We start from the raw sequence: 20,486 nt of genomic DNA, 5'->3' as shown, positions 1-20,486 counted from the left end.
TGCGTCGGTACCCATCAAAACTAGAGGTTTGTGGTGGCTGTGCGCGTGTTGCATCAGGTACAATAGTCTCGGGGAGTTCTCTCCAGAGCAGGTGGGTTTTGTGAGGGGTAGGGAGGGGAGAGACAAGTGTGTCTAGAATCATACTAATCCTTGTATCAAAGTGCCCTCTACAAATTGGCCTGCCTCTCATGATTCTGTGAAACCAGGTGTCTTGTTTTGTGTTGGGGGCATATATACACCCAATCGTGACCAACTTATGTGCTAACCTCCATTTATAAAAATATATCTGCCATCTCTATTGTGGAGTTTGTCGAGATACTGAAATGGCGTGTTTTTTGCAATAGCGATTGCCACTCCCCTCCCCTTTCTAGAAGAGGAAAATGAGTGGAACCACGTGTTATAGTAATGTTTCTCAAAACTCAGGGTTCTTTCCCATATAAAGTGGGTCTCTTGCAGGAGTGCAATGTCTGCCCCCAATTTCTTGATATGTGCCAGTACCTGAGCTCTTTTAATTGGCGGTTCAGTCCTTTTATGTTGTATGATGCAAATGTCGTTTCTTGCATTCGGTCAGCCATGTCGGGTCAGTGGGCACCGGGGCTCAGAAAGAGATAGTTGATGATTCGCCGATGGACGTAGGAAAGGTTGGGAGAAGGGAAAGAGAAAGTCAAAAGACATAAACATTAACAAGTATTCAACAATAAGGGCTTGTTGCCCTAAACTAATAACTTTCTTAGTGATAAGCAAGATTGCGATTATTCCTATAATACCCATCAGGGAGTGTAACAGGAGAAAACATGACAGTTTTTCATTTTGTTCCACTTGGTGGCTAGGCAGTCATTGTGGATCAACTCAAAAAGGTTATGCAATGATGGTAAAGGGACAAGTGTCCCCGATTCAATCGCCAGAGGGATGCTGCTTTCCTGCTTGCTTTCTTCTGTTTCTCTGCTCTTTGGCATTGCCCGCTCTTCTCCAGGGTTCTTGAAATGACAGGTCAGGAAGACTGTAGTTAGTACGAGCGAGGCGAAGATCAAGCAGTGAGTCAAGTTGAAAGTCCAACTCTGTACACACTTTGGCGATGTCGGAAGATGACTTAACTGTGAATCTCCTGCCGTCTGCTGTGATGAAAAGGCCAAATGGGAATTGTCTCTGCTTGAGGGCATTTGTAAAGGGCTTCAACAAATCTCTTAGACAAGGTTGACGGTGCCAGATCTTGGAAAACCCAGATTTTAGAGCCTTTATATTCCAGAGTACTTAGCATCCTTGTCCTTTTGAGAATTTTCTCTTTCATGCGGAAGTCCAGGATTCTGCAAATTATCTCTCTTGGGAATTCTGAATGTTTGGGCTTGGGTTTTAATGCCCTATGTGCTCTCTCAAGGATTAACATCTTTCCCTCATCTGGGTCTAGCATAGGGGAGAAGAGTTCATGGAGAATGGCTGGTATGTCTTCTCGGTCAGCAGCCTCAGGCACCCCCTGGACTCTTAGATTGTTTCTTCTGTTCCTGTTTTCAATATCTTCCATTGCTGTATAGAGGGAATTGATGTGGGCCTCCTGTTGTTGGAGCCAGATTTTAGTTCCCCAGCGAAGGCAGACAACTTTGATTGCGCTTCTTCTAACTCCTCCACCCTGTTGCCTATCTGCTGGATGTCTTTTTTAATTGTTGATAAATCTTTTGCTAGAGGGGCCAAGGCTGAAGACAAAATACTTTTAATGAAGCTTCTAGAAATAGGCTTATCTGAGTCTCCAAGGTCAGAAGGATCTTCCTGCGATTCATCCAACTCTAGGTCGTCACCTGAGTCCTTGTAAAGCTGTGGACCTTGTTTAGGTTCATTTTGTTTCGTGATAACTTTTTCCATTTTTTTGGTTGTTTGCGGCCCCCTATTAGTGTTGATGTCTGTTGGTCTGCCAATCTAGACCATGATCCGACTCTATCGTTAAGTACAGGTGATGTAGTGCGTTTCGCCACTGGAGACCATGGACAGGTATCAGGTCTGTTAACTATGATATCTTGCGGCAGAATTAGAATGAGAGTGCAGAAAGATCCCTCAGCTGGTGTATTGCCAAATGCGCCACTAGATGGAGATCACGTGCTGTGTTACTCGCAGATTTCTCAATGGCTCAGCCAGTGGTGTCCTTTTAGTTATGAGAGAGAGAAAAAAAAAGGATTGTTTAACAGCTATTTAGCTGTTTATTCAGCAGGAATTAATTTATGAGAGAGGAAGCAGCCTCCCTAGGACTCATGGGAGTTCTGTTTCTCACATTCTCCATGGAACTTTAAAATATATACCTCCCCGGTGGGCACAGTGTCTGCTCCTTTAAATCATAGCAAAAACAGAAAGAGTGAGCCATTGTTCAAAGAGATTGAGCTTAGCAAAGCAGCAAGGGGCTGCATGCATAGCGCCCCTTCCAGTATATATTGAAGATGCTGGCCTGTACTCAGAGCCTCCAGCGATGACCACGAATATATCCTCTTTTAGGGGCGGGGGAGAGCAGCTACAGTGGAGTCTATTGTGATCTATACAGCACTGTTCATATGCAAATCGCTGTGCTATCTGGGCCAGATAAGAGGCCTGCTAATGAGTCCCAGCAGCGTTTATTACATGCTGCTTTGCCAGAGCTGAATATCGCCTCCCTGCTTCACCCCTCACCCACCTCCTGAGAGCACTTTCTTATTGATCTCCTAGGAGTTGATGGTATAGACAGCAGGGCCAGTTGATGCGCCTGTGAGCGGCCTGTGTTGCTATGAGGGGGGATGGGCGCCCGGTCTCATGGAGGGGAATTCCAGTCCTGTGTCTCCTGTCTCCAGCCGTCCACAGCTCACCCAACCTCTGCCTCCCGGGGCTCCCCGTTCAGGTACCTGCTTATATTGCTAGTGTGCGGTGTTTTCTCCACTCCTCTCTCCCTTCAGTCCTCCTGTAGTGAGCAGTTAGTCGAAGGGGGATCCAACCTTCTGGGCCATTCATCTGCCCCTTGCACCACTGTCTCCCACGTGCGCCAGAGAAGAGCCCCTCAATTAGTGGGCAGACGGGCTTCAGACTTAAAATGAGGCAGCCTCTAGTAAGGCTAGATGGTCTTTGTAATCCTGGTGTCCTTTTATCCTTGGATGCGAGGCTGGATGTGGGGGATTGCTTCAGATGAAGCAGGAGCTCAGATGAACGTGTCCTGCTCCTTCGGCGGCCATCTTGGATCCATTCTGTTTTCCCACTTTGTCCTCCGAACTCGGTTAGAACAATGAGGCCCTCGTAGGGGCATTTTGGTAAGGCCTGTCCGATTGGATTAAAGACAAACTGGCTTGTCGGGATACCCCTACCTCTGTGGAGGACTTAATCTCTCGTGACCGACATTGATTTGCGCTTCCAGGAGCACAACCATGAGGCAGTCAGAGAGAGAAAACTTGTCTCTCCTCGTCTACCCGCAGTCCTCCCCACTTGCAATCTGTGTCATCTTCTGCGGACCCTGTAGCTGAGCCTATGCAGGTGGACCGTCTCAAGATGGCTGAACAGCGCCGTGTGGAGAGGCTTGCACAAGGACTGTTTTTACTGTGGGAGTGCTTCCCATTTCCTTCGTTCTTGTCCCGAGAGGCTGGGAAACGCCTCCGCCGAGGACTGGTAGGAGAGGCCTCCCTAAGTGTATGTGATTCCTCTCCTCCCCTGACCGTGTCTGTTTTGCTGAATTTAGGTTACAAACATTATTCTGAGGTGGCTTATGTAGACTCAGGCGCGGCAGGGAACTTTGTCAAGCTCGAGGCAGTTAAAAAATATCAGATTCCTGTCAGATCCCTGGAGACTCCTCGGCTGATAGCTTCGATCGACGGTAAGCCCTTGCAGGAGACCGTTACCCAGGTCACTGAAGTAGAGCTGCAGATTGAGCCCTACTTCGAGAGATCTCCTTCCATGTCCTGTCGACTTTGTCTCACATGCTTCTTCTTGGTCTCCCTTGGTTACGTGCACATGAGCCAGTTCTTGACTGGTGATCTGGCGATATACTCCGTTGGGGACCATCCTGTCAGAAGAGGTGCCTGCAGTCCGTCCATCTGATGGCTTCACCCTGCCAACCTTCGGCATCTGCAGGTCTGCCGTCAGCTTACTGGTCTTTTGCAGATGTCTTCAACAAGAAGGAAGCTGAGACCCTGTCTCCACATCGACTATGACTGTCCAATTGACCTCGTTCCTGGCTCTACCCTACCTAGGTGTAGAATACTGTATACCTGCTGTCTCCTGCCGAAACCCAAGCCATGTCAGAGGATATATCCAGGAGAATCTAGCTAGAGGTTTCATCCGCAAGTCTTCCTCGCCCGCAGGTGCGGGGTTTTTCTTTGTCAAAAAGAACGGCTCCCTCCGTCCCTGCATAGACTATCAAGGGCTGAACGACATCATGGTCAAAAACAAGTATCCGCTGCCACTGATCCCGGAGCTCTTTGACCGGCAAAGAAGAGCACAAATTTTCACCAAGCTGGATCTTCGTGGGGCCTACAACTTGGTCCGTATTCGTTTTGGTGATGAGTGGAAGACCGCCTTTAACACCCGAGACAGTCACTACGAATACTTGGTCATGCCCTTCATCCTCTGCAATGCTCCAGCAGTATTCCAGGAGTTCCTGAATGACGTTTTCTGGGATATGCCGTACTCCTGTGTAGTAGTCTACCTGGATGATATCCTCATGTTTTCTCCAGACCTGTCTACCCACAGAAAGAACTTGCGCCAAGTACTCCTGCGTTTGAGGGAGAACTGCCTTTACGCCAAGATCGAGAAATGAGTCTTCAAACAAACGTCCTTGCCGTTCTTGGGGTACATTATTTTGGACTCTGGTCTACACATGGATCCGGCGAAAATGTCCGCCATTCTTGATTGTCCATGGCCCCATGGGGTGAAGGCAATCCAATACTTTCTTGGCTTTGCGAATTACTATCGACAGTTCATTCCTCATTTCTCCTCATTGGTTCGGCCTATCTTGTCTCTTATCCGCAAAGGAGCTAATCCTAGTGCTTGGTCTTCAGAGGCAGAGGGCGCCTTTATTTCCTTGAAACAAGCTTTCGCCACTGCTCCAGCACTTCACTGTCCAGAGGTTAGTAAACCTTTCATCCTTGAGGTAGACACATCCTCTACTGCTGCCTTTGCTGTCCTTTTGCAGAAGTCTTCAGGATGTCTAGTCACCTGCGGCTTTTCCAAGGTATTCTCTCCGTCTGAGCAAAATTACTCCATTGATGACAAAGAGCTATTGGCCATTAAATTGGCCTTAGAGGAATGAAAATACTTATTAGAAGTTGCCATACATCCATTCAAGATCTTCACAGACCATAAAAACCTGTCGTACATTCAGTCAGCACAAAGGCTCAATCCTCGGAAGGCCAGGTGGTCATTGTTCTTCGCTCGTTTTGACTTTGAACTCCATTTCCGACCAGGCGATAAAAACATTAAAGCTGATGCTTTATCGAGATCTTTCCAGTCGACTGATACTGAAGAGGAACCTTCACATGTCATCAACCTATCCAAGATAATTATCATGGCTCCTGTCAACTTGACCTTACCCCCGGGAAGAACCTTTGTGGCTGAGAGCAATCGAAGACTAGTGTTATTCTGGGGACGTTCATCCAAAATTGCCGACCATGTTGGAGTCAAGGAGACTCCCTCTACTACTGGTGGCCATCTCTGTCCCAGGATGTCAAAGACTTTGTGGCCTCTTGTCCGTCCTGCGCCAAGAGCAAGGTACCCAGACAACCACCTTCGGGCCTTCTGCTTCCTCTTTCAGTACCTTCGGCTCCATGGCAGCACAAAGCCATGGATTTTATTACCGACTCACCTTGTTCCTCCAGTTGTACTGTGATCCTGGTGGTCGTGGATCAATTCCCGAAGATGGACCATTTTGTTCCTCTCCCCAGTCTACCCTCTGCTCCTGAATTAGGGAAGCTTTTCATCACTCACATCTTCAGAATTCACGGCTTCCCTCTGCACATCGTGTAGGACAGAGGTGTTCAATTAACATCCCGGTTCTGGAAAGCTCTTTGTGGACTCATGAAAGTGACACTAGACGTTTCCTCTGCCTACCATCCCCAAACCAACGGGCAGGTGGAATGAACAAATAAGATCCTCACATCTTATGTCCGTCACTTTTCAAATGCTCATCAGAACGACTGGGTCAGTGTGCTTCCTTGGGCAGAATTTGCATACAATAACCACACCAGCGAATCTTCCTCCAAGTCTCCCTTCTTCATCGTCTTCGGACAACACCCCAGTGTGCCTCTACCGGTACCTTCTGTCTTGGAAGTGCCTGCGGCCAACTCTCTGGAGTTCTCCAGGGTCTGGCAGGAGACCAAATACGCTCTTCAAAAAGCACAGGATAGGATGAAACTACATGCAGATAAAAGGTGCCTGGATTCTCCTCCTTTTCTTCCTGGTGACAAGGTGTGGCTTTCCTCGAAATACATTTGCCTTAAGGTACCATCTTACAAACTGGGTCCCCCGAAACATTGATTCTTTTGAGGTCCTCAAGCGTATTAATGACGTGGTGTACAAATTGAAGTTACCGCCTCGCTCCGCATTCCCAATTCCTTCTATGTGTTCCTCCTCAAGCCCGTGGTACTCAATCGGCTTTATCCTTCTCTGGGTCACACACCCCAGCCTGTTGGCATGGGGGATGAATTTGAGGTGAATGATATCATGGCCATGAAGAAGGTAAGAGGGAAAACCCTTTTCTTAATTGAGTGGAAGGGTTTTGGCCCTGAAGAAAGGTCTTGGGAGCCCAGGGAAAATATCCAACACCCCAGATTTTGTCTAAGTTCCTTTGCAGCCTTAGAAAGAGGGGGCGTGAAAAGGGGGGGTACTGTCATGCCGCTCTCACTACATTCCCTCAGACCTGGGGCACAGCACCCGACGTCATCACTTCCGGTATAGTGGCCGGTCCGGGGGTCCCGTCAAGTGCCTTCTGCGCTTGACTCTGTGGTTGTTCACTTGACTTTGTCAAGCACGCATGCGCTTCCTCATAGCCTGACTGCAGCCGCGCCATCTCCAATGTCTTTATGGTCCAGGAGGACCTGACCCGGATGTCCCAGCACACATGCCCTATATCAGGCTGCTTCTTCCTGTAGGCGACACCTGATTATCATTCTGGCTTACTTGCTAGACCTGCTTGATCCCGTACTGGCTGCTCTCTGTACTCAGGTCCCTTGCTCTGTGCTCTGGCGTGCTTCCCAGCATGAGCTCTGTTTTGCATTGTACCCGGTCGTGCATGATATACGCACTCCTGTACCCAGCGTGCCCCTGTGTACATGCCCTGCATTATCCTGTACCCTGCATGTCCCCGTGCCCATGCTTTACACACTCCTGTACCCAGAGTGCCCGTGTCCACGTTTTGCACACTCCTGTATCCTGCGTGTCCCCACCTGCATCTTGCTAGACCCGCTCTCTCACGTCTTCTTTGAGCTGGCCACATGGTTACAGCAGTTGTGGTACTTTACCCCACTGGGTCTGCCCTTGGCACACCCTGTATATGGGGTGGTCCTCACTGGGTCAGCTCAACCAGGGTGGGTTGGTGTCACGACCCAGAGGGTCCACTCCAGGAGTCGTCACAGATGCCAACCTGGCAAAACATGTAACAGGCAAATTTGAGTTTGCACACAAGTAAAATTCCTGTATTAAGATGGGAAGCTTATTTTTAAGAAGATGAAAGCAATGTACTGCTGAGAGTTGATCTCAGGATCTCCTGTTTACAAGACAGGTGCTTTAACCAACTAGGTAGAAAAGTAAGCAGATTCGCGCACATACACCTAATTGTTTATTTATTAATTAACGACAATAATACAAGTGCAAATGTGGTAAAAATACGTTTAGACCTTATAAATATATTAGAATTCAATGGTAGTGGTCCACAATGATTATTGCACTCTGCCCAAATTGTTCATGAATTGCTGCAAGTAGAAAACATAAATGTAAGCAGAGGTACTGTATATTGGAATTGGATCTCGAGATAATATAAATTTATTCCAGTAGCCCACTAGAGAAAAAAAATAAATGAGGTTAGATATAGTGGTGGTGGAATCCAACCCTAAAACAGAAACTGTGGAAAAAGCAGAATGAGGTAGTTAATCGTTGCTGCAGAATGAAAAAATATACCTGGTGTTAACTCTGTGAAAGAAGCCTGTAATAAATAAGAGGTTAAAAGTGCCATTCTAGGAGAAAGTTCACATGAATTTATAAAAAACCTGTTTGCACCAAGAGACATACGTCCGTCAAATGGATGGTGAGAAATGTGCCTGGTTGCTATAGTCCATTGGAACATGCTCTGGCCGGTGGCAGCTTCTGATTGTCCAAAAAAGGATTGATGGCCTAGTCATGGAGCTGTAGCTTGGATAAATTACCTGACACAGTATAAGCAAGTCCCCTCTGATAAGCATTCGTGTAGCAGTTGATGGTGAGAGGATCCTGGTAGCTGCGGTCAATGGCTGCATCACTGCTTGTGAGCGTGGATGGGAGCAGGACCTGGCATGATGTCAGGAGTCACATGATGAGGCGTGACACTCACTTGCTGCTGGCTGCAGGGAAGTCCAGAGAGCTATCTACAGTGACAAATTCGCTGCGGTAACAGTACACCCGGGGTGATGAAGTCCCGGCAGCCGTGGTAAGTTACTGCGTCCTTTCTGTTGTGCGCTGTTAGGAGCAGGACCTGGTGTGACACTGGAGGTCATGTGATAACACATGACCTAGGCTTACTGCAGGCAGTGTAGAAGGAAGGCAGGACCACAAAACATCCAACGCGTTTCGGAAACACGGCTTCCTTCGTCAGGGATAGTCCTTTCTGATAATGAGGTCCTTTTATACATGCCTATTCCTGTACTCAGCTGATAAAGTAAAAAACAAAAAGTTCCAGTTCGCTATTCAATCCTTTGGGGATCAATGTGTCCAAAGTAAAAATCCACTTAGTTTCCGTCTGTGACATTAGGGCTTGTCACCCTTCTTTCAAGGTGGTGGTACATGCACAAAACCCATAACATCCATGCAATGTCCCTCACTGTTATGTTGTTCAATAAAATGTTTGGAGAGAGGATGACCCATAAATTTCTTTTAATATTTCTAATATGTTCTCCGATTCGTGTTTTTAAGGGGCGTTTTGTACGTCCCACATACAATTTTTCACATGGGCATCTAATTACATATGTAATGCCTTCAGAAGAACAAGTGATAAAATCTTTTATAGTATAGTTATATCCAATTCATCTTTTGTAACTGATTATATAGCGGGGGTGTCTCAAACCAATGTCAGATATTTAGAGGTAGCAAATTGGTATATCATGAACAATAAAACATAACCTTTAATGATTCTTTAAAAACCACACATCAAATCAAAACAAACATGTGCCAAAGTGCAATTGTGCAGTGTTCTATTAAAAACAAACCGTTTTGTACTAAATAAGGTACCATATGGCCCTAGACATTAACGTATTTCTTGTCCAGGTGTTTCAAAACCTGGAATCTCCGACCATATGAGCCTTGTATATTTGTAATTGTGTGCCGACCAGGCCTTTATGTCATCAGAATTAATATTACTTAATAGACATATATCCAGCCCGTATATAAATTAGCACAGCATATGTACAGCATCGGTCAAATGCATAAGCATAAAATCACCTCATGAGCAAATTGTATCCATTTATGATACCACTATAGAAACTGAGACCGCTGTACTTATCTTAAACGCTTCTATAGAGAACGGATGATCAGGTAAGGTCCATCTGAAAACCCAAAATAGTGACCCGATCTCCAGACTTGTCACCCAACGCGTTTCGTCGATGCCTGACTCATCAGGGGTATTGTGACACCTTCTTCTGGCGCATAGCACGCCCGTTGTAAGATAGCTGCCTTTTATAAATCGCGGCATACCGCGGCTTGTTGCCGTTTCCGGTTGCCCCGTACAGTACTTCCGGTTTGCGCATGACGCCGGCATCTGCTCAGGCAACTTGCCCCACTTCCTGGGTTTTCCTAAACAGGCGCCGCGCGTCATGTTGAGACAGGAACCGACCATACCCTGCCCCACTTCCTGGGCGTAACCGGGCATGTCAGTCTGCATATCAAGATATTGCGTGATTGGTCTAGGCAGTCACCTGACCATCACGTATCAGTAGGAGCCGCTCACTTTATTTTATTGCATCAATCTAATAGTGCGGCTTCATTTAATCAATCATAAATGTTGAATGCGTCCCCCTATCATTATTTATACGGGACCCGAATTGTTAAGTCATTTTATGATTGCATAGGCGTTATGAATCAGTACAAAACGCCAACACCCATATTATGGACATTGTCAGGGATTATCTTGTGAATGAAAACAAATTCTTTACACTCCGTCATAGGAAAAGAAGCAGAAAAAAGAGTCAGGATACCAACTGCAAAATATGTGTGATGTGGAAATTATTCAATTAATTTTGTTGCATGCATAAGAAGGGGATACCACCAACCTCCATATATCTGTAGGAATTATAGAAAGGGTGCCCGCTAAATCTGGCCCTATAGGTCCCTAACTAGCTGTTCCCTACCTCACGCGGAGGTTGGCACCCTAAATTCCTGCGCAAATGGCGCCCCCACTCCTCGTCGGCTCTCCCTGAACTAAAAAGCCCTATTAATACTCCCTACAAGAAGGAAGAAAAGGATAGTGTCTCATTCAGTCCTTTGGGATATACAGATTGTAATGAGAAAATCCAATAGGTTTCTCTTTGGAGTATGCGTTTATCCCAATCACCTCCTCTTGGATTTTGGGGGACCTTTTCTATGCCCATGAAACTGACTGCCTTCACGTCACCCTTATGTCTTTGATTGACATGGGTGGCTACCGGTGTATCACGTTTATGAATTATATCTCTATGGTGTTCGCCTACTCTAACCCTCAGCTCCCTCTTGGTCTTGCCGATGTATTCAAGGCCACAGCTACAGGTGATTTTATATACCACTCCTATTGATCTACAATTAATGAATTGACCAATAGGGTAGATCTTTCCTGTGACATTGCTCTGAAATTCTTTGCTCTGTTGAATAGAGGTACAATATTTACAGCTACCACATCTGTAACAGCCTTTCGGCTGTGTACCTAGCCATGTTGAGCTATATGAGGTTTTCTGGGTATAATGGCTGCGGACCAACCTATCCCTCAAGGAGCGGCCCCTTCTAAATGTAATTTGTGGATTGTCCGAGATCAAGCCTCCAAGATCATTGTCCATACATAGTATTGGCCAATGTCGGTTCATAATGGCTCTCAGCTCATTTGCCCCATTGGAAAAAGTGGTGATGAACCTTATGATATTGTCTTCATTGGTTTGCTGTTTGGGTATAAGTAGTTCTTTTCTTTCCTTCTCTACCGTAGACTTATAGGCCCCTTTAAGAATGTCATCTGGGTATCCTCGTTCATGAAAACGAGATCTGAGGTCATCTGCTTGTCTCTTAAAGTCTCTCTGATCAGTACAATTCCTTTTCATGCGTAGGTACTGACCTTTAGGAATACCTTTTTTCAAGGGGACTGGGTGACTAGATTCCCATCTTAGAAGGGAATTCGTAGAGGTAGGTTTCCTGTATGTTTCTGTGACTATGCGGTCATTTTCTCCCCTCTTAATGACTATGTCCAGGAAGGGTAGTCTGTTGGCACTAACCTCACATGTAAAGCTAAGACCAATATCATTTATATTAAGATCTTTCACAAAAGTTCTAAAACTGTTCTCATCACCTCTCCAAATAACAAATACGTCGTCGATGTAGCGGAGCCATAGCACTATTTTGTCCTCCGCCACATCGACCTGCTCACCAAAAACGACATTTTCCTCCCACCAGCCCAGGAGCAGATTTGCGTACGATGGCGCACAGGGGTTGCCCATCGCAGTGCCCCTGAGCTGATGGAAGAACCTGCCATCAAAGAGAAAAATTTTTTTCGTGAGACAGAATTCCAAGGCCTGCATAACGAACAGGTTATGTCTCGTACATTGGACGCCTCTTGTCTTAAGGAAATAGTCTGCAGCCATTAGACCTTTATCATGGGGAATGGATGAATACAAGGCTTCTACATCTATTGAACCCAATATCATATCGGTGTCCAATTCGATGTGGTCAAGTTTCAATAAAAGGTCGGTGGTATCCCTTGTGTAGGAACTAAGTGATATAACAAATGGTCTTAAAATTTTGTCTACATAGATACCCAGATTTTGGGTTAGACTTCCTATACCCGATATAATCGGTCGGCCTTTCAAAGGCGAAAGGCCTTTATGAACCTTAGGCAGAGCATAGAATGTTGCCACAGTCGGGTGTTGTGGAATCAAAAAATATTTCTCATTTTTATCAATGAGTTTTGCTTGAAAGGCCCCATTCACCAACTTCTTAAGATCATTTAAAAAAGTGTTTGTGGGGTTATGTTCCATTCTTTCATACCCCATAGATCTATCTAACAGTGAATAGCACATGGTTTTATACTGTGCTACATCCATCAACACTATATTCCCCCCTTTATCTGCGGGTTTCACTATTAGAGTATTGTCTCTCTCCAGCTCCAGAAGCCCATCCATCTCAAACTTGGTGAGGTTATGGAATCGTCTTTTTTTCCCATTACCCAGTTCCTTGATATCTCTAGATACCAAGTTGGCAAATATGTCAAGGGCCCCTATATCATTGCTAATAGGTGGCATTTGTTTACTCTTATTTTTTAATTGTGTGAACGGTCCCTCACCCAAATCATTGGGATTCATATCCCCCAAATTGAACAAAAATCTCACATCATTAAGTAAATCTCCCTCTATACCCAATTCTGCGCAGCTTTTTTTATCCATATTTATAAAGTGTTTTTTTCCACTTAAGTTTACGGATGAAGAGCTGTAAATCCTTAATCGTTTCAAAACATTCAAAATCAGATGTTGGGACAAAAGACATCCCCTTACTGAGAACCGCCATCTGTTCTTTTCTATCTTTTGTAACTGCTAGCTTTTTATTGGTGCAGGTTTGTGAGCATAAAATACATTTTTGGCATGGATAAAAACCTTTTAAATTGTGAGTGAAAATATTGGGGCTTCTGTGTTTGATATTGTTTTGCACCGTGGGTGCAGTTATATTACCTAAATTGCGTGCTTTTCTATATATAAAACAGGGAGTCCCCCCAGAATTTTATCATCTTTTAATATATCCCAGTGTTAGGTCACAATTTTCCTTAAAATACAGGAATTGGAGCTGTATTGTATGATTATTGGGGTGAAATTCAAAAAATCATTTCCTTTGCTTTTTATTTTTTCTTTAAAGAAATCTTGACGGGTCATATTCATAACTGATTCTTTTGATGCCTCCAATGATATGAGGCTATACCCCTTTTCCAAAAATTTGGAAGTGAGGGATTCAGCCTCCCTATTGAAATCAGAGGGTTTAGAGCAGTTACAATGTAATCTCTTATACTGACTCATAGGTATATTTAACAGCCAGCTGGGTTAAGGCCCCGTCACACTAAGCGACTTACCAGCGATCCCGACACCGATATCAAGGTGTCAGGATCGCTGGTAAGTCGCTATGTGATCGCTGATGAGCTGTCACACAGACAGCTTCACCAGCGATCAGCACAGCGATGCCGAGCGCCCGGCATCGCTGGCCATCCTGTAAAAAATAGAATCAAAATAAAAAATATCGTTATTCTCACCTTCCGATGTCCCGCGCAGTCTTCCGGCCTCTCTCCACGCTCTGGTCCCAGTGATCCTTTGCATGAATGACCGCGAGATGTCACGGTCTCGTGGGATAACAAAGTCTCACGGTCATTCGTGCAAAGGATCACTGGGTCCGGAGCGTGGAGAGAGGCAGGATGGCTGAACGGGACATCGGAAGATGAGAATAACTATATTTTTTATTTTTTTATTATTTTTTACACCTGATCGCTGGTCTCCCGCTGTCACACACAACGATGTGTGCTGGCCAGCGGGAGACCAGCGACCAAAGAAATGTCCAGAGATTTCTTGCAGCGATCAGCGATACCGGCAGGGGGGCCGCTCACTGATCGCTGTCACACACAGCAATCTCGCTGGTGAGATCGCTGTTACGTCACAAAAGTTGTGACTCAGCAGCGATCTCGCTACCGAAATTGCTTAGTGAGACGGGGCCTTAAGTGACAGCTATCAATAGAGATAAAGCTGTTGGCATTCGTAGGCTTATTGAGAGTAAAAAAAAAAAAAAAAAAGGTTCCAGCTTCATAAAATTTCTTGCTTTATTTGGTTATAATCAAAATGACAGCATGTCGGCTTTCTCCTCACAGCAAGCAGAAGTGCTGGGAGGCACTGAAACAGCTACGCGTTTCGATCCAGCAGGATCTTTTTCACAGCTGCAGAGTAATATAATGTCGCAAATCTTATACAAATCATAGTCCAATAGAATAAGAGAATTCGATCACATGATTCAATACTAAGGTCCTATGCACATTTCATTATGAAGAGTAAAGATCTGCATTTTATCCTTTAGATAAAAAATTCTGTTTTATGTAAAGGATGAAAAGCAGATCTTTACTCTTCATAATAAAATGTGCATAGGACCTTAGTATTGAATCATGTATTGAATAGCTGTCACTTACCCAGCTGGCTGTTAAATATACCTAAGAGTCAGTATATGAGATTACATCTTAACTGCTCTAAACCCTCTGATTTCAATAGGGAGGCTGAATCCCTCATTTCCAAATTTTTGGCAAAGGGGTATAGCCTCAAATCATTGGAGGCATCGAAAGAATCAGTTATGAATATGACCCGTCAAGATTTCTTTAAAAAAAAAAAAAAATAAATAAAAAGCAAAGGAAATAATTTTTTGAATTTCACCCCAATAATCATACAATACAGCTTAAATTCCTGTATTTTAAGGAAATGTCACGGGGGCTTAGTTCAACTAAGGCTGAAATACCCGGGGCCCCTGTGGTGTCCCTTTACTAGGGGAAACCCTGTCTGACCCTCAACCCAGGGTTTTTGCTGAAGGTGCAAATGCCTGAGCCTCCGACCTTTCCTTATCTCCTGCTCAGCCCTGCACTTAACCCTCCACCCTCCACCCAGTGAGAAGTCACCACCAAAGCTCCCACACAAATAATGACAGACAGGGAGAACTTAAACTGCACTGCGCCGCACACACACAGGAATAAACAGTAATGTGAACAGGGCACAACTAAACACAAATATGGGAAGGAGAAAGGATAACGACGGATCATACGACACCAGATATGAATCTCTCTCTTGAACACCTCCACTCCAGACCGGAACCACTTGGTATGAAACACAAGCTATAATCGGCGACGCCCATATGCCAGTATGACTATTTAAAGACCGTGGGCGTGACTAACCATCCAACCTGGTCTCCAGCAGGATTAACCCCCGAGAGCCTGAAGATCAGGCCGGCGCCACTGAGGCTATAGTGGCTGGAGGTGGAACTACCTCTGCCTGCCGGATGCTGTGGTGTGAACAGCGTCCGACATGACAGTACCCCATCTTCTACGAGGGACCCCAGGGCCCTCAAGACTCATAGGACCCGGCTTGTCCGGATGACGACGGTGAAAAGAACTGACCAGCCGATCCGCATGTATGTCTGAGGCTGGAACCCAAGACCTCTCCTCTGGACCATACCCCCGCCAGTGCACCAAATACTGAAGAGTACGGCGTACTACTCGAGAGTCCACTACCTTGGCGACCTCGAACTCTAACTCGCCATCCACCATGACTGGAGGTGGCATCGGCGTCGTGTCCACCAAGCCTACCACCTTTTTCAATAAAGCCCTGTGAAACACGTTGTGTATCTTGTACACCGCGGGAAGTTCCAACCGATAAGCTACTGGGTTAATGATGGCAGAAATCCTAAAAGGCCCAATAAACCTTGGACCCAGTTTTAAAGAAGGGATTTTGAGTTTTATGTTCTTAGTAGCTAACCACACCCATTCACCCACACACAGGTCCGGACCTGGCACGCGTCTACTGTCAGCCACCCGTTTGTACACATTCTCTCTCAGGGGCATGTGTCATGTGATGAAGCTAGATTTGCATTTGTCCTGTGAGTTTCGCTTTAAGAGCTGATATTATGTGGCAGAGGCTCTGTGCTGGGGTTCAAGTGAAGTTCGTAGGCGTTGGCATAGTAACTGGGTCTGCCTGCACATATCAATGAGCTCAACTGTCATTTCAATCGCCTCAGGGCACGTTTTGCCATTACCCATTGAAAAGCATTGGAGACAGTGCATTCCAATGACGGGAAAAAAAATTTTCAAAGGCAAATTGCGCAAAAACTACAAATCCGATCGACACGAAAAATACTTAGCACACCTCTCGTGGACGCTGGCTTCGAAACGACACCTCAACGGAGTCTGTGCGTGTAGCGGTTCGGGCCGCATTAATTGCGGAAATCAACTTAATAATAATAATAATAAGAAGAATAAGTTAGCAGCGTTCGGATTACAATATAGTGGTTTTTTCAAACCACTTTAATAAGTTAGCAGCGTTCGGATTACAATATAGTGGTTTTTTCAAACCACTATAATAATAAGAAGAAGAAGTTAGCAGCGTTCGGATTACAATATAGTGGTTTTTTCAAACCACTATAATAATAATAATAAGAATAAGTTAGCAGCGTTCGGAATACAATATAGTGTTTTTTTCAAACCACTATAATAATAATAATAAGAAGAAGAATAAGTTAGCAGCGTTCGGATTACAATATAGTGGTTTTTTCAAACCACTATAACTAGATGTGTATTTCCTGAAGGAAGTACAGATAGTGGTTTGAAATGGTGCTCGGGCTGCCCCTTTAAGAGAGACTTTCCTGCTTCCCCTGCAAGACTTTCAACTCAGGATCCGTCTTAACTGTGTGTGCCTCTCAAGGGCATCTTTGGCCTCATGGTCTGATTTTGTGGGTGGGGCCCCTTAGGGCCCGATATTGTGGGTGGGGCCCCTCAGGGTCCGATTTGGTAGGTGGGGCCCCTCAAGGTCCGATTTGGCGGCCGGGGCTCCTCAGGGGCCGATTTGGTGGGTGGGGCCCCTCGGGGTCCGATTTGGTGGGCGGGGCAACTCTGGGTCCGATTTGGTGGGTGTGGCCCCTAAGGGTCCGATTTGGTGAGCTGGGCCCCTCAGGGTCCGATTTGGAGGGCGGGGCCACTCTGGGTCCGATTTGGTGGGCGGGGCCCTTCTGGGTCCAATTTGGTGGGCGGGGCCACTCAGGGTCTGATTTTTTTGGCGGGGCCACGCTGGGTCCGATTTGGAGGCCAGGGTGGATCAGCCTCCGATTTGGAGGTCGGGGTGGCTCAGCCTCTGATTTGGAGCCTGGGATCTCTCAGCTTTCGATTTGGCGCGCCGGCCCTTTAAGACTCATTTCGGTGAGCTGGCCCTTTAAGAATCACTTTGGCGCGTCGGCCCTTTAAGAGCCAGTTTGGCTCACTGGGCTTCTAAATCCACTTTGGCGCACATTCTCTCTCAGTGGCATGCGTCATGTGATGAAGCTAGATTTGCATTTATGCTGTTGGTTTCGCTTTAAGAGCTGAAATTATCTGCCAGAAACGCTGTCCTAGAGAGGTCATGTGAAGTTCGTAGGCGTTGGCATAGTAACTGGGTGAGCCTGCGCATATCAATGAGCTTAACTGCCACCTCACTACTGTCCCATGTTTTCCCTATGGCAACATTTTCCCATTGAAATGCATTGACGAAAATGATTTTTCATACGCAAATTGCGCAAAAACTACAAATCCGATCTACATGAAAAATACTTAGCACACCACTCGTGGACGCTGGCTTCGAAGCGAGGCCTCAACGGAGTCTGTGCGTGTAGCGGTTTGGGCCGCATTAATTGCGGAAATCAACTGAATAGTAATAATAATACTAGATGTGTATTTCCTGAAGGAAGTACAGATAGTGGTTTGAAATCGTACCCGGCTGCCCCTTTAAGAGAGACTTGGCTGCTGCCCCTGCAAGACTTTCAACTCAGGATCCGTTTTAACTGTGGGTGCCTCTCAGGGTCCGATTTGGTGGGCGGGCCCCTCAGGGTCTGATTTTGTGGCCGGGTCCCCTCAGGGTCTGGATTTGTGGGTGGGGCCCCTCAGGGTCCTTTTTTGTGGGTGGGGCCCCTCAGAGTCCGATTTTGTGGCTGGGGCCCCTCAGGGTCCAATTTTGTGGCTGGGGCCCCTCAGGGTCCGATTTGATGGGCGGGGCCCCTCTGGGTCCAATTTGATGGGCGGGGCCCCTCTGGGTCCGATTTGATGGGCGGGGCCCTTCAGGGTCCGATTTGGTGGGCGGGGTCACTCTGGGTCCTATTTGGTGGGCGGGGCTTCTCAGGGTCTGATTTGGTGGGCGGGGCTCCTCAGGGTCCGATTTGGTGGACGGGGCCCTTCAGGGTCCGATTTGGTGGGCGGGGCCACTCGGAGTCTGATTTGGTGGGCGGGGCCCCTCAGGATCCGATTTGGTGGGCTGTGCTACTCTGGGTCTGATTTTTTGAGCGGGGCCACACTGGGTCCGATTTGGAGGCCAGGGTGGCTCAGCCTCCGATTTGGAGGCCTGGGTGGTTCAGCCTCCGATTTGGAGGCCGGGGTGGCTCAGCCTCCGATTTGGAGGCCGGGTCACTCAGCTTTCGATTTGGCGCGCCGGCCCTTTAAGACTCATTTCGGTGCGCTGGCCCTTTAAGAATCACTGTGGCACGTCGGCCCTTTAAGAGCCAGGGTGGCTCACTGGGCTTCTAAATCCACTTTGTTGCACATTCTATCTCAGGGGCATGTGTCATTTGATGAAGCTAGATTTGCATTTGTGCTGTGGGTTTCACTTTAAGAGCTGATATTATGTGGCAGAATCTCTGTCCTTGGGATGTCATGTGACGTTCGTAGGCATTGGCATAGTAACTGGGTCTGCCTGCGCATAATAATGAGCTCAACTGCCATTTCAATCGCCTCAGGGCACGTTTTGCCATTACCCATTGAAAAGCATTGGAGACAGTGCATTCCAATGACGGGAAAAAAAAATTTCAAATGCAAATTGCGCAAAAACTACAAATCCGATCGACACGAAAAATACTTAGCACACCTCTCATGGACGCTGGCTTCGAAACGACACCTCAACGGAGTCTGTGCGTGTAGCGGTTCGGGCCGTATTAATTGTGGAAATCAACTTAATAATAATAATAATAAGAAGAATAAGTTAGCAGCGTTCGGATTACAATATAGTGGTTTTTTCAAACCACTATAACTAGATGTGTATTTCCTGAAGGAAGTACAGATAGTGGTTTGAAATGGTACCCGGCTGCCCCTTTAAGAGAGACTTGCCTGCTGCCCCTGCAAGACTTTCAACTCAGGATACGTTTTAACTGTGAGTGCCTCTCAGGGGCCACTTTGGCCTCAGGGTCTGATTTGGTGGGTGGGGCTCCTCAGGATCTGATTCCTTGGCCTGGGCTCCTCAGGGCTTGAATTGTTGGCCGGGATCCCTCAGGCTCCTATTTTGTGGGTGTGGCCCCTCAGGGTCCGATTTTGTGGGTGTGGCCCCTCAGGGTCTGATTTTGTGGGTGTGGCCCCTCAGGGTCCGATTTTGTGGGTGTGGCCCCTCAGGGTCCGATTTTCTGGGTGGGGCCCCTCAGGGTCCGATTTTGTGAGTGGGGCCCCTCAGGGTCCGATATTGTGAGTGGGGCCCCTCAGGGTCCGATTTTGTGGGTGGGGCCCCTCAGGGTCCGTTTTTGTGGGTTGGGCCCCTAAGGGTCCATTTTTGTGGGTTGGGGCCCCTCAGGGTCCGATTTTGCGGCCGGGGCCCCTTAGGGTCCGATTTTGTGGCCGAGGCCCCTCAGGGTCCGATTTTGTTGGGGCCCCTCAGGGTCTGATTTTGTGGCAGGGGTCAATCAGCCTCCGATCTGGAGGCCGGGGTCGATCAGCCTCCGATTTGGAGGCCGGGGTCGCTCAGCCTCCGATTTGGAGGCCGGTGTCGATCAACCTCCGATTTGGAGGCCGGGGTCGATCAGCCTCCGATTTGGAGGCCGGGGTGGCTCAGCCTCCGATTTATAGGCCGGGGTGGCTCAGCCTCCGATTCGGAGGCCGGTTAAGCTCAGTTTCCGATTTGGAGGCCGGGGTCGATTAGCCTCCGATTTGGAGGCCGGGGTGGCTCAGCCTCCGATTTGGAGGCCGGGGTGGCTCAGCCTCCGATTTGGAGGCCGGGGTGGCTCAGCCTCCGATTTGGAGGCCGGCGTGGCTCAGCCTCCGATTTGGAGGCCGGGGTCGATCAGCCTCCGATTTGGAGGCCGGGGTCGATCAGCCTCCGATTTGGAGGCCGGGGTCGATCAGCCTCCGATTTGGAGGCCGGGGTCGATCAGCCTCCGATTTGGAGGCTGGGGTGGCTCAGCCTTCGATTTGGAGGCCGGGGTCGATCAGCCTCCGATTTGGAGGCCGGGGTGGCTCAGCCTCCGATTTGGAGGCCGGGGTCGATCAGCCTCCGATTTGGAGGCCGGGGTCGATCAGCCTCCTATTTGGAGGCCGGGGTCGATCAGCCTCCTATTTGGAGGCCGGGGTCGATCAG

The sequence above is a fragment of the Dendrobates tinctorius genome, unplaced genomic scaffold (assembly GCF_039654945.1).
Source record: "Dendrobates tinctorius isolate UK_male_01 unplaced genomic scaffold, ASM3965494v1 ptg000204l, whole genome shotgun sequence".
Taxonomy (NCBI): domain Eukaryota; kingdom Metazoa; phylum Chordata; class Amphibia; order Anura; family Dendrobatidae; genus Dendrobates; species Dendrobates tinctorius.
The sequence above is the reverse complement of the archived record's forward strand: the minus strand, read 5'-3'. Positions refer to the sequence as shown.